Source organism: Tribolium castaneum, chromosome 5 (genome assembly GCF_031307605.1).
Source record: "Tribolium castaneum strain GA2 chromosome 5, icTriCast1.1, whole genome shotgun sequence".
Lineage (NCBI taxonomy): Eukaryota > Metazoa > Arthropoda > Insecta > Coleoptera > Tenebrionidae > Tribolium > Tribolium castaneum.
This window is the reverse complement of record NC_087398.1, coordinates 16,152,501-16,167,880: the sequence shown is the minus strand read 5'-3', so window position 1 is coordinate 16,167,880 and position 15,380 is coordinate 16,152,501.

Sequence of the window (15,380 nt, the reverse complement as noted above, 5' to 3'; positions counted from 1 at the left end):
AAGCACAAAAGAACAAATTACGTTATAGTTTTGACAAAAAAAAATATTTCGGACGATTACATACTTCGAAGTAAGCAAACTTTAATTGAACAAGTGCAAAAGCTAATACTTTGCTTTAAAATAACGATTTATGTGGTAATATGGTATTTTGCATCTGTCCTATAAAAGTTTACTCGTTTCGCTCCATTGAATCATTCGAAATAAATTATTTTGACACAACAACAACGAAAATAATTTGTTTTTATTTAAACTGTAACATAAGTAACTTTTATAAAACGAACTAAGACGTTTGGCATCTGTTTAGTGAAAGTTTTCTCGTTTGGGGGCATAAAATCGTTTGAAATTAACAGTTCTGGTCAATTTATATTTTAGGTAATAATTTGCTTTAAAACAACGCTTTATATGGTAATATGTGGTTTTGCATCTGCCCCATAAAAGTTCATTAGTTTCGAATCATAAAATCGTTTGAAATAAACAGTGCTGGTCAAAACTATAACGTAAATTATTTCTTTAGACGAAATTTAAAGTTTTCATTAAGTTTTATACAAGTTTACTCTATTCTAAGTAAAGGAGTAATCAGGATAAATTGCTTTTATCTAGAGTAATATATAATTTGCAGTTTTCAGCCAGAATAAGACGTTTTTAATCTTTTTAATGTAAGTTTTTGTATTCAAAACAAAGGATCGTCTAAAGTAAGCAGTTTTTGTCCAGACTGAAACGTAATTCGAATTTCTGTGCCTGAATAAGGGGTTTTCAGTTACTTTGATGTAAGGTTTCATGTTTGTAACAATGAATTAACGAAAATAATTGGTTTTTATCCAAACTGTGGCATGAATCAGCTTTAAGACTATAACGCAAATCTTTTGTTTTGTGCTAAAATAAGACGTTTTTAGTCAGTTTGATATAAGTTTTCTTGTTCAAAGCAAAATATTGTCGAAAATCAACCGTTTTTGTCTAAACTGATACAAAATTCGGTGGTTTGTGTCCAAATACAAAGTTTTCAGATTCTTTAATGTTAGGTTTGCTGCTTCTAACAAAGAATCAACGAAAATATTTTGTTTTAATACAAACTGCAATATAAAATGTCTTTATAGGACAAAACATGATGTTTGGCATCTGTTTAATAAAAATTTACTCGTTTGGAAGCATAGAATCATTCCAAATAAGCTATTCTCGTCGAAACTATAATGTAATTTGTATTTTGTGCTAGAATACAGCGTTTTTGTAAGATTTATTAACAATTTTGTTTATTTTAAGCAATGAAACGAATAGGATTAGCTGCCTTTATCCAAAGTGATACATAAACTGCTCTTTTATGCCAGATTACGTTTTTAGTCTGTTCGATGTAAGTTTTCTTGTTCAAAGCAAAAGATCGTCTAAAATAAGCTGTTTTTGTTTGAACTGATGAACAATTCAGACTGAGAGTCAACAAAAATAATTTGTTTTAATCCAAACTGATACTTTTTGACCCTATAAGAGTCCTATATAGATACGCCGTTCTCGTCAAGTCTATAACGTAATTCGTTTTTTTGTGTCAGAATACGACGTTTTCTGTCTGTTTAATATAAGTTTTTAATAATAATAATAATAATAACAATAATAATAATAATAATAATAATAATAATAATAATAATAATAATAATGATAATAATACTTATAATAATGAATTTCTTTCTAAATTAAAGCTTAGTTTTTCTAAGCAAAAATGATGCTTATTTTGTGTTATCTGAGCGTTTTCTCATTTCTATGCAAGATATCATCTGTGATCTGTGTTTTTAGGCAAGAAATTGTCTAAAATTAATAACTCATTTTAAAACTGGTATAAAAACATTTACTATACAAAAGTTATAATCGGTTTTTAATAATAATAATATTAATAATAATAATAATAATAATAATAATAATAATAGTAGTAATAATAATAAAAATAATAGTAAAATAATTATAATATTAATAATAATAATACATGAATAATACATGAAAAATGCAAATAACGATTTTGAAGGAAATTTTATCAGCTTTAATTTTGGTGCAAAGGTAAAAATTGATAGGAGTAACTATTTTCGAGATATAAGCAAACAACAAAAAAACTGTTACCTTAATTAAGCGCTTGCATATAAGCAAATTTAGTACTATTAGTATTATTATTATTAATGTTATTGTTATTAATATGACGACTAAAGACAATTCTGAAGACTTTAGTGACTTTTATGTCTCCTCCTTTTTCCTCTACTAAAGTGTTAGACACAATTAATTTAGTTGAATTTCGGTTTTTCAGACATTTTATTTTAAAGCAAATTTTTGTTAAAGATTATTTATATCCAACTCTATAACTCGCTTATGGTTGGTCTTACAAAGAAAATGCAATTAACTATTTTGTAGAAAATTTTATCAGCTTTAATTTTGAAAGAGAGGTAAAAATTGATAGGAGTAACTGTTTTCGAGATATAAGCAAGAAACCAAAAAACTGTTACCTTAATTTAGCGCTTGCATATAAGCAAATTTAGTACTATTAGTATTATTACTATTAATGTTATTGTTATTAATATGACGACTAAAGACGACTCTGAAACCTTTAGTGACTTTTATATCTTCTCCTTTTTTCTCTACTAAAGTGTTAGACACAATTAATTTAGTTTAATTTCGGTTTTTCAAACATTTTATTTTAAAGCAAATTTTTGTTTAATATTATTTATATCCAACTCTATAACTTGCTTATGCTTGGTCCTACAAGAAAAATGTAAATAACTATTTTGGTGTTTTCGAGATATAAGCAAAAACCCAAAGTGAAAACTGTTACAGTTACTGAACAAAAATGTAATTCAGTTTTCAATGTTTGAGACGAAGACGAAAATGTAGCATTTAAAAACGACTCTGAAAACTTCAATGACTTTTATGTCACCTCCTTTTTCTTCTAATAAAGTATTGGACCCAATAAATTAAGTGTATTTTAAATCACAAGACATTTTCTGTTAAAGCACTTTTTTTAAATATTAATTATTTTCAAACTTATATCTCGCTTATGGTAAGTCCTACATAAAAAATGCAAATAAATATTTTGTAGGAAATTTTATCAGCTTTAATTTTAGTAAAAAGATAAAAATTGATAGGAGTAACTGTTTTCGAGATATAAGCAAGAAACTGTTATCTTAATTAAGCGCATGCATATAAGCAAATTTAGTAATATTAGTATTATTATTTTTAATGTTATTGTTATTAATATGACGACTAAAAACGACTCTCAAGACTTTGGTGACTTTTATGTCTTTTCCTTTTTCCTATACTAAAGTGTTAGACTCAATTTATTTAGTTTAATTTCGGTTTTTCAAACATTTTATTTTAAAGCAAATTTTTGTTAAAGATTATTTATATCCAACACTATAACTCGCTTATGGTTGGTCTTACAAAAAAAATGCAAATAACTATTTTGTAGGAAATTTTATCAGCTTTAATTTTGAAAAAAAGATAAAAATTGATAAGAGTAATTGTTTTCGAGATATAAGCAAAAAAACCAAAGTGAAAACTGTTACAGTTACTGAACAAAAATGTAATTCAGTGTTCAATGTTTGAGACGAAGACGAAAATGCAGCATTTAAAAACGACTCTTAAAACTTCAGTAACTTTTATGTCACCTCCTTTTTCTTCTAATAAAGTATTGGACCCAATAAATTAAGTGTATTATAAATCACAAGACATTTTTTGTCAAAGCACTTTTTTTTTAAATATTAATTATTTTCAAACTTATATCTCGCTTATGGTTAGTCCTACATAAAAAATGCAAATAACTATTTTGTAGGAAATTTTATAAGCTTTAATTTTAGTAAAAAGATAAAAATTGATAGGAGTAACTGTTTTCGAGATATAAGCAAGAAACTGTTATCTTAATTAAGCGCATGCATATAAGCAAATTTAGTAATATTAGTATTATTATTTTTAATGTTATTGTTATTAATATGACGACTAAAAACGACTCTCAAGACTTTGGTGACTTTTATGTCTTTTCCTTTTTCCTATACTAAAGTGTTAGACTCAATTTATTTAGTTTAATTTCGGTTTTTCAAACATTTTATTTTAAAGCAAATTTTTGTTAAAGATTATTTATATCCAACACTATAACTCGCTTATGGTTGGTCTTACAAAAAAAATGCAAATAACTATTTTGTAGGAAATTTTATCAGCTTTAATTTTGAAAAAAAGATAAAAATTGATAAGAGTAATTGTTTTCGAGATATAAGCAAAAAAACCAAAGTGAAAACTGTTACAGTTACTGAACAAAAATGTAATTCAGTGTTCAATGTTTGAGACGAAGACGAAAATGCAGCATTTAAAAACGACTCTTAAAACTTCAGTAACTTTTATGTCACCTCCTTTTTCTTCTAATAAAGTATTGGACCCAATAAATTAAGTGTATTATAAATCACAAGACATTTTTTGTCAAAGCACTTTTTTTTTAAATATTAATTATTTTCAAACTTATATCTCGCTTATGGTTAGTCCTACATAAAAAATGCAAATAACTATTTTGTAGGAAATTTTATAAGCTTTAATTTTAGTAAAAAGATAAAAATTGATAGGAGTAACTGTTTTCGAGATATAAGCAAGAAACTGTTAACTTAATTAAGCGCTTGCATATAAGCAAATTTAGTAATATTAGTATTATTATTATTAATGTTATTGTTATTAATATGACGACTAAAAACGACTCTCAAGACTTTGGTGACTTTTATGTCTTCTCCTTTTTCCTCTACTAAAGTGTTAGTCTTGACTAATTTAGTTTAATTTCGGATTTTCAAACATTTTATTTTAAAGCAAATTTTTATTAAAGATTATTTATATCCAACTCTATAACTCGCTTATGGTTGGTCCTACAAGAAAAATGCAAATAACTATTTGTAGGAAATTTTATCAGCTTTAATTTTGAATGAAAGATAAAAATTGATAGAAGTAACTGTTTTCGAGATATAAGCAAAAAACCAATAAGAAAACTGTAACTGTTACTGAACAAAAATATAATTCAGTTTTCAATGTTTGAAACAAAGACGAAAATGCAGCATTTAAAATCGACTCTGAAGACTTCAGTGACTTTTATGTCACCTCCTTTTTCTACTAATAAAGTATTGGACCCATTAAATTAAGTGTATTTTAAATCACAAGACATTTTCTGTTAGAGCACTATTTTTTTAAATGTTAATTATTTACAAACTTATATCTCGCTTATGGTTAGTCCTAGATAAAAAATGCAAATAACTATTTTGTAGGAAATTTAACAGCTTTAATTTTAGTGAAAAGATAAAAATTGATAGGAGTAACTGTTTTCGAGATATAAGCAAGAAACCAAAAAACTGCTACCTTAATTAAGGGCTTACATATAAGCAAATTTAGTACAAAAAACAACTCTGAAGACTTTGGTGGCTTTTATGTCACCTCCTTTTTCTTCTAATAAAGTATTGAACCCATTAAATTAAGTGTATTTTAAATCTCAAGATATTTTCTGTTAAAGCACTTTTTCTTTAAATATTAATTATTTTCAAACTTATATCTCGCTTATGGTTAGTTCTACATAAAAAATGCAAATAGCTATTTTGTAGGAAATTTTATCAGCTTTAATTTTAGTAAAAAGATAAAAATTGATAGGAGTAACTGTTTTCGAGATATAAGCAAAAAACCAAAAAACTGTTACCTTAATAAAGCGCTTGCATATAAGCAAATTTAGTACTATTAGTATTATTATTATTAATGTTATTGTTATTAAAATGACGATTAAAAAAGACTCTAAAGACTTTGGTGACTTTTATGTCTTCTCCATTTTCCTTTACTAAAGTGTTAGACTCAATTAATTTAGTTTAATTTCGGTTTTTCAAACATTTTATTTTAAAGCAAATTTTTGTTGAAGATTATTTATATCCAACTCTATAACTCGCTTATGGTTGGTCTTACAAATGAAATGCAAATAACTATTTTGTAGGAAATTTTATCAGCTTTAATTTTAGTAAAAAGATAAAAATTGATAGGAGTAACTGTTTTCGAGATATAAGCAAAAAACCAAAAAACTGTTACCTTAATAAAGCGCTTGCATATAAGCAAATTTAGTACTATTAGTATTATTATTATTAATGTTATTGTTATTAAAATGACGATTAAAAAAGACTCTAAAGACTTTGGTGACTTTTATGTCTTCTCCATTTTCCTTTACTAAAGTGTTAGACTCAATTTAGTTTAATTTCGGTTTTTCAAACATTTTATTTTAAAGCAAATTTTTGTTAAAGATTATTTATATCCAACTCTATAACTCGCTTATGGTTGGTCTTACAAAAGAAATGCTAAAAACTATTTTGTAGGAAATTTTATCAGCTTTAATTTTGAAAGAAAGATAAAAATTGATAGGAGTAACTGTTTTCGAGATATAAGCAAAAAACCAATAAGAAAACTGTAACTGTTACTGAACCAAAATATAATTCAGTTTTCAATGTTTGAGACAAAGACGAAAATGCAGCATTTAAAATCGACTCTGAAGACTTCAGTGACTTTTATGTCACCTCCTTTTTCTTCTAATAAAGTATTGGACTCATTAAATTAAGTGTATTTTAAATCACAAGACATTATCTGTTAAAGCACTTATTTTTCAAATATTAATTATTTTCAAATTTACATCTCGCTTATGGTTAGTCCTACATGAAAAATGCAAATACCTATTTTGTAGGAAATTTTATCAGCTTTAATTTTAGTAAAAAGATAAAAATTGATAGGAGTAACTGTTTTCGAGATATAAGCAAGAAACCAAAAAACTGTTACCTTAATTAAGGGCATGCATATAAGCAAATTTAGTACTAAAAACAACTCTAAAGACTTTGGTGACTTTTATGTCACCTCCTTTTTCTTCTAATAAAGTATTGGACCCAATAAATTAAGTGTATTTTAAATCACAAGACATTTTCTGTTAAAGCACTTTTTCTTTAAATATTAATTATTTTCAAACTTATATCTCGCTTATGGTTAGTCCTACATGAAAAATGCAAATAACTATTTTGTAGAAAATTTTATTAGCTTTAATTTTGAAAGAAAGATAAAAATTGATAGGAGTAACTGTTTTCGAGATATAAGCAAGAAACCAAAAAACTGTTACCTTAATTAAGCGTTTGCATATAAGCAAATTTAGTACTATTAGTATTATTATTATTAATGTTATTGTTATTAATATGACGATTAAAGACAACTTTGAAACCTTTAGTGACTTTTATGTCTTCTCTTTTTCCTCTACTAAAGTGTTAGACACAATTAATTTAGTTCAATATCAGTATTTCAAACATTTTATTTTAAAGCAAATTTTTGTTAAATATTATTTATATCCATCTCTATAACTCGCTTATGCTTGGTCCTACAAGAAAAATGCAAATAACTATTTTGTAGGAAATTTTATTAGCTTTAATTTTGAAAGAAAGATAAAAATTGATAGGAGTAACTGTTTTCGAGATATAAGCAAAAAACCAATAAGAAAACTGTAACTGTTACTGAACAAAAATGTAATTCAGTTTTCAATGTTTGAGACGAAGACGAAAATGCAGCAGTATTATTATTATTAATGTTATTGTTATTAATATGACGACTAAAAACGACTCTGAAGACTTTGGTGACTTTTATGTCTTCTCCTTTTTCCTATACTAAAGTGTTAGACTCAATTAATTTAGTTTAATTTCGGTTTTTCAAACATTATATTTTAAAGCAAATTTTTGTTAAAGATTATTTATATCCAACTCTATAACTCGCTTATGGTTGGTCTTACAAAAGAAATGCAAATAACTATTTTGTAGGAAATTTTAACAGCTTTAATTTTGAAAGAAAGATAAAAATTGATAGGAGTAATTGTTTTCGAGATATAAGCAAAAAACCAAAGTAAAAACTTACAGTTACTGAACAAAAATGTAATTCAGTTTTCAATGTTTGAGAGGAAGACGAAAATGCAGCATTTAAAAACGACTCTGAAAACTTCAGCGACTTTTATGTCACCTCCTTTTTCTTCTAATAAAGTATTGGACCCAATAAATTAAGTGTATTTTAAATCACATGACATTTTCTGTTAAAGCACTTTTTTTTTAAATATTAATAATTTTTAAACTTATATCTCGCTTATGGTTAGTCTTACATGAAAAATGCAAATAACTATTTTGTAGGAAATTTTATCAGCTTTAATTTTGAAAGAAAGATAAAAATTGATAGGAGTAACAGTTTTTGAGATATAAGCAAAAAACCAATAAGAAAACTGTAACTGTTACTGAACAAAAATGTAATTCAGTTTTCAATGTTTGAGACGAAGACAAAAATGCAGCATTTAAAAACGACTCTGAAAACTTCAGTGACTTTTATGTCACCTCTTTTTTCTTCTAATAAAGTATTGGACCCAATAAATTAAGTGTATTATAAATCACAAGACATTTTCTGTTAAAACACTTTTTTTTAATTACTAATTATTTTCAAACTTATATCTCGCTTATGGTTTGTTCTACATGAAAAATGCAAATAACTAATTTGCAGGAAATTTTATCATCTTTAATTTTGGTGAAAAGGTAAAAATTGATAGGAGTAACTGTTTTCGAGATATAAGCAAGAAACCAAAAAACTATTACCTTAATGCAGCGTTTGCATATAAGCAAATTTAGAACTATTAGTTTTATTATTATTAATGTTATTGTTATTAATATGACGACTAAAGACGATTCTGAAACCTTTAGTGACCTTTATGTCTTCTCCTTTTTTCTCTACTAAAGTGTTAGACACAATGAATTTGGTTTAATTTTAGTTTTTCAAACATTTAATTTTAAAGCAAATTTTTGTTAAAGATTATTTATATCCAACTCTATAACTCGCTTATGGTTGGTCCTACAAAAAAATGCAAATAACTGTTTTGTAGGAAATTTTATCAGCTTTAATTTTGAAAAAAAGATAAAAATTGATAGGAGTTACTGTTTTCGAGATATAAGCAAGAAACCAAAAAACTGTTACCTTAATTCAGCGTTTGCATATAAGCAAATTTAGTACTATTAGTTTTATTATTATTAATGTTATTGTTATTAATATGACGACTAAAGACGATTTTGAAACCTTTAGAGACTTTTATGTCTTCACCTTTTTCCTCCACTAAAGTGTTAGACACAATTAATTTAGTTTAATTTCAGTTTTTCAAACATTTTATTTTAAAGCAAATTTTTGTTAGATATTATTTATATCCATCTCTATAACTCGCTTATGCTTGGTCCTACAAGAAAAATGCAAATAATTACTTTGTTGGAAATTTTATCAGCTTTAATTTTGAAAGAAAGATAAAATTTGATAGGTGTAACTGTTTTCGAGATATAAGCAAAAAACCAATAAGAAAACTGTAACTGTTACTGAACAAAAATGTAATTCAGTTTTCAATGTTTGAGACGAAGACGAAAATGCAGCATTTAAAAACGACTCTAAAGACTTCAGTGACTTTTATGTCACCTCCTTTTTCTTCTAATAAAGTATTGGACCCAATAAATTAAGTGTATTTTAAATCACAAGGCATTTTCTGTTAAAGCACTTTTGTTTTAAATATTAATTATTTTCAAACTTATATCTCGTACATGAAAAATGCAAATAACTATTTTGTAGGAAATTTTATCAGCTTTAATTTTAGTAAAAACATAAAAATTGATAGGAGTAACTGTTTTCGAGATATAAGCTAGAAACCAAAAAACTGTTACCTTAATTAAGCGCTTGCATATAAGCAAATTTAGTACTATTAGTATTATTATTATTAATGTTATTGTTATTAATATGACGACTAAAAACGACTCTGAAGACTTTAGTGACCTTTATGTCTTCTCCTTTTTCCTCTACTAAAGTGTTAGACACAATTAATTTAGTTTAATTTTAGTTTTTCAAACATTTTATTTTAAAGCAAATTTTTGTTAAAGATTATTTATACTTTAAGACTATAACGCAAATCTTTTGTTTTGTGCTAAAATAAGACGTTTTTAGTCAGTTTGATATAAGTTTTCTTGTTGAAAGCTAAATATTGTCGAAAATCAACCGTTTTTGTCTAAACTGATAACAAAATTCGGTGGTTTGTGTCCGAATACAAAGTTTTCAGATTCTTTAATGTTAGGTTTGCTGCTTCTAACAAAGAATCAACGAAAATATTTTGTTTTAATACAAACTGCAATATAAAATGTCTTTATATGACAAAACATGATGTTTGGCATCTGTTTAATAAAAATTTACTCGTTTGAAAGCATAGAATCATTCCAAATAAGGTATTCTCGTCGAAACTGTAATGTTATTAGTATTTTGTGCTAGAATCCAGCGTTTTTGTTAGATTTTTTAACAATTTTGTCTATTTTAGGCAATGAAACGAAAAGGATTAGCTGCCTTTATCCAAAGTGATACATAAATTGCTCTTTTATGCCAGATTAATACGTTTTTAGTCTGTTCGATGTAAGTTTTCTTGTTCAAAGCAAAAGATCGTCTAAAATAAGCCGTTTTTGTTTGAACTGATGAACAATTCAGACTGAGAGTCAACAAAAATAATTTGTTTTAATCCAAACTGATACTTTTTGACCCTATAAGAGTCCTAAAAGAGTCCGAGATACGCCGTTCTCGTCAAGTCTATAACGTAATTCGTTTTTATGTGTCAGAATACGACGTTTTTTGTCCGTTTAATATAAGTTTTTAATAATAGTAATAATAATAATAATAATAATAATAATAATAATAATAATAATAAAAATAATAATAGTAATAAAAGTAAGCTTAGTTTTCTAAGCAAAAATGAAGCTTATTTTGTGTGTTATATGAGCGTTTTCTCATTTCTATGCAAGAAATCATCAGTGATCTGTGTTTTTAGGCAAGAAATTGTCTAAAATTAATAACTCATTTTAAAACTGGTATAAAAACATTTACTATACAAAAGTTAATAATAATAATAATAATAATAATAATAATAATATAAATAATAATAATAATAATAATAATAATAATAATAATAATAATAATAATAATAATAATAATAGTAATAATAATAATAATAATAATAATAATAATAAAAATAATAATAGTAATAAAAGTAAGCTTAGTTTTCTAAGCAAAAATGAAGCTTATTTTGTGTGTTATATGAGCGTTTTCTCATTTCTATGCAAGAGATCATCTGTGATCTGTGTTTTTAGGCAAGAAATTGTCTAAAATTAATAACTCATTTTAAAACTGGTATAAAAACATTTATTATACAAAAGTTAATAATAATAATAATAATAATAATAATAATAATAATAATAATATAAATAATAATAATAACAACAATAATAATAATAATAATAATAACAATAATATTAATAAAAATAATAATAATAGTAATAAAAGTAAGCATAGTTTTCTAAGCAAAAATGAAGCTTATTTTGTGTGTTATATGAGTGTTTTCTCATTTCTATGCAAGAAATCATCTGTGATCTGTGTTTTTAGGCAAGAAATTGTCTAAAACTAATAACTTATTTTAAAACTGGTATAAAAACATTTACTATACAAAAGTTATAATCGGTTTTTAATAATAATAATATTAATAATAATAATAATAATAATAATAATAATAATAATAATAAAAATAATAATAATAGTAGTAATAAAAGTAAGCTTAGATTTCTAAGCAAAAATGAAGCTTATTTTGTGTGTTATATGAGCGTTTTCTCATTTCAATGCAAGAGATCATCTGTGATTTGTGTTTTTAGGCAAGAAATTGTCTAAAATTAATAACTCATTTTAAAACTGGTATAAAAACATTTACTATACAAAAGTTATAATCGGTTTTTAATAATAATAATATTAATAATAATAATAATAATAATAATAAGAGTAATAATAATAATAAAAATAATAGTAATAATAATAATTATATTAAAAATAATAATAATAGTAGTAATAAAAGTAAGCTTAGTTTTGTAAGCAAAAATAAAGCTTATTTTGTGTTATATGAGCGTTTTCTCATTTCTATGCAAAAGATCATGTGTGATCTGTGTTTTTAGGCAATCTATAATACATTTATTTATATTTATTTATATATTTATATTTATATTTATATATTTATTTATATACATTTATAATAACAATACTAGTAGTACTAAATTTGCTTATATGCAAGCGCGTAATTAAGATAACAGTTTTTTTGTTTTTTGCTTATATCTCGAAAACAGTTACACCTATCAATTTTTACCTTTTCACCAAAATTAAAGGTGATAAAATTTCCTACAAAATAGTTATTTGCATTTTTCATGTAGAACTAACCATAAGCGAGATATAAGTTTAAAAATAATTAATAATTAAAAAAAAATGTGTTTTAACAGAAAATGTCTTGTGATTTAAAATACACTTAATTTATTGGGTCCAATACTTAATTAGAAAAAAAAGGAGGTGACAGTAAATGCTGCATTTTCGTCTTCGTCTCAAACATTAAAAACTGAATTACATTTTTGTTCAGTACCTGTCGTCGAAGACGGAAATGCAGCATTTACAAACGACTCTAAAAACTTCAGTGACTTTTATGTCATCTCCTTTTTCCTCTAGTAAAGTGTTAGACACAATTAATTTAGTTTAATTTCAGTTTTTCAAACATTTTATTTTAAAGCAAATTTTTGTTGAATATTATTTATATCCAACTCTATAACTCGCTTATGGTTGGTCTTACAAAAGAAATGCAAACAACTATTTTGTAGGAAATTTTATCAGCTTTAATTTTGAATGAAAGATAAAAATTGATAGGAGTAACTGTTTTCGAGATATAAGCAAAAAACCAAAGTGAAAACTGTAACAGTTACTGAACAAAAATGTAATTCAGTTTTCAATGTTTGAGACGAAGACAAAAATGCAGCATTTACTAGCTGATAAAATTTCCTACAAAATAGTTATTTACATTTTTCATGTAGGACTAACCATAAGCGAGATATAAGTTTGAAAATAATTAATATTTAAAAAAAAAGTGCTTTAACAGAAAATGTCTTGTGATTTAAAATACACTTAATTTATTAGGTCCAATACTTTATTAGAAGAAAAAGGAGGTGACATAAAAGTCACTGAAGTCTTCAGAGTCGTTTTTAAATGCTGCATTTTCGTCTTCGTCTCAAACATTGAAAACTGCATTACATTTTTGTTCAGTAACTGTAACAGTTTTCACTTTGGTTTTTTGCTTATATCTCGAAAACAATTACTCCTATCAATTTTTATCTTTTTGTCAAAATTAAAGCTGATAAAATTTCCTACAAAATAGTTATTTGCATTTCTTTTGTAAGACCAACCATAAGCGAGTTATAGAGATGGATATAAATAATATTTAACAAAAATTTGCTTTAAAATAAAATGTTTAAAATACTGAAATTAAACTAAATTAATTGTGTCTAACACTTTAGTAGAGGAAAAGGAGAAGACATAAAAGTCACTAAAGGTTTCAGAGTCGTTTTTAATCGTCATATTAATAACAATAACATTAATAATAATAATACTAATAATACTAAATTTGCTTATATGCAAGCGCTTTATTAAGGTAACAGTTTTTTGGTTTCTTGCTTATTTCTCGAAAAAAGTTACTCCTATCAATTTTTATCTTTTTACTAAAATTAAAGCTGATAAAATTTTCAACAAAATAGTTATTTGCATTTTTCTTGTAGGACCAAGCTTAAGCGAGTTATGGAGATGGATATAAATAATATTTAACAAAAATTTGCTTTAAAATAAAATGTTTGAAATACTGAAATTAAACTAAATTAATTGTGTCTAACACTTTAGTAGAGGAGAAAGGAGAAGACATAAAAGTCACTAAAGGTTTCAGAGTCATCTTTAATCGTCATATTAATAACAATAACATTAATAATAATAATACTAATAGTACTAAATTTGCTTATATGCAAACGCTTAATTAAGGTAACAGTTTTTTGGTTTCTTGCTTATATCTCGAAAACAGTTACTCCTATCAATTTTTATCTTTTAACTAAAATTAAAGCTGATAAAATTTCCTACAAAATAGTTATTTGCATTTTTCATGTCGGACTAACCATAAGCGAGATATAAGTTTGAAAATAATCAATATTTAAAAAAAAAGTGCTTTAACAGAAAATGTCTTGTGATTTAAAATACACTTAATTTATTGGGTCCAATACTTTATTAGAAGAAAAAGGAGGTGACTTAAAAGTCACTGAAGTCTTCAGAGTCGTTTTTAAATGCTGCATTTTCGTCTTCGTCTCAAACATTGAAAACTGAATTACATTTTTGTTCAGTAACTGTTACAGTTTTCACTTTGGTTTTTTGCTTATATCTCGAAATCAGTTACTTCTATAAATTTTTATCTTTCCTTCAAAATTAAAGCCGATAAAATTTCCTACAAAATAGTTATTTGCATTTTTCTTGTAGGACCAAGCATAAGCGAGTTATAGAGATGGATATAAATAATATTTAACAAAAATTTGCTTTAAAATAAAATATTTGATATACTGAAATTAAACTAAATTAATTGTGTCTAACACTTTAGTAGAGGAAAAAGGAGAAGACATAAAAGTTACTAAAGGTTTCAGAGTCGTCTTTAATCGTCATATTAATAACAATAACATTAATAATAATAATACTATTAGTACTAAATTAGCTTATATGCAAGCGCTTTATTAAGGTAACAGTTTTTTGGTTTCTTGCTTATATCTCGAAAACAGTTACTCCTATCAATTTTTATCTTTTTACTAAAATTAAAGCTTATAAAATTTCCTACAAAATAGTTATTTGCATTTCTCATGTAGGACTAACCATAAGCGAGATATAAGTTTGAAAATAATTAATATTTAAAAAAAAAGTGCTTTAACAGAAAATGTTTTGTGATTTAAAATACACTTAATTTATTAGGTCCAATACTTTATTAGAAGAAAAAGGAGGTGACATATAAGTCACTGAAGTCTTCAGAGTCGATTTTAAATGCTGCATTTTTGTCTTTGTCTCAAACATTGAAAACTGAATTACATTTTTGTTCAGTAACAGTTACAGTTTTCTTATTGGTTTTTTGCATATCTCGAAAACAGTTACTCCTATCAATTTTTATCTTTCTTTTAAAATTAAAGCTGATAAAATTTCCTTCAAAATAGTTATTTGCATTTTTCATGTAAGACTAACCATAAGCGAGATATAAGTTTAAAAATTATTAATATTTAAAAAAAAAGTGCTTTAACAGAAAATGTCTTGTGATTTAAAATACACTTAATTTATTGGGTCTAATACTTTATTAGAAGAAAAAGGAGGTGACATAAAAGTCGCTGAAGTCTTCAGAGTCGTTTTTAAATGCTGCATTTTCGTCTTCCTCTCAAACATTGAAAACTGAATTACATTTTTGTTCAGTAACTGTA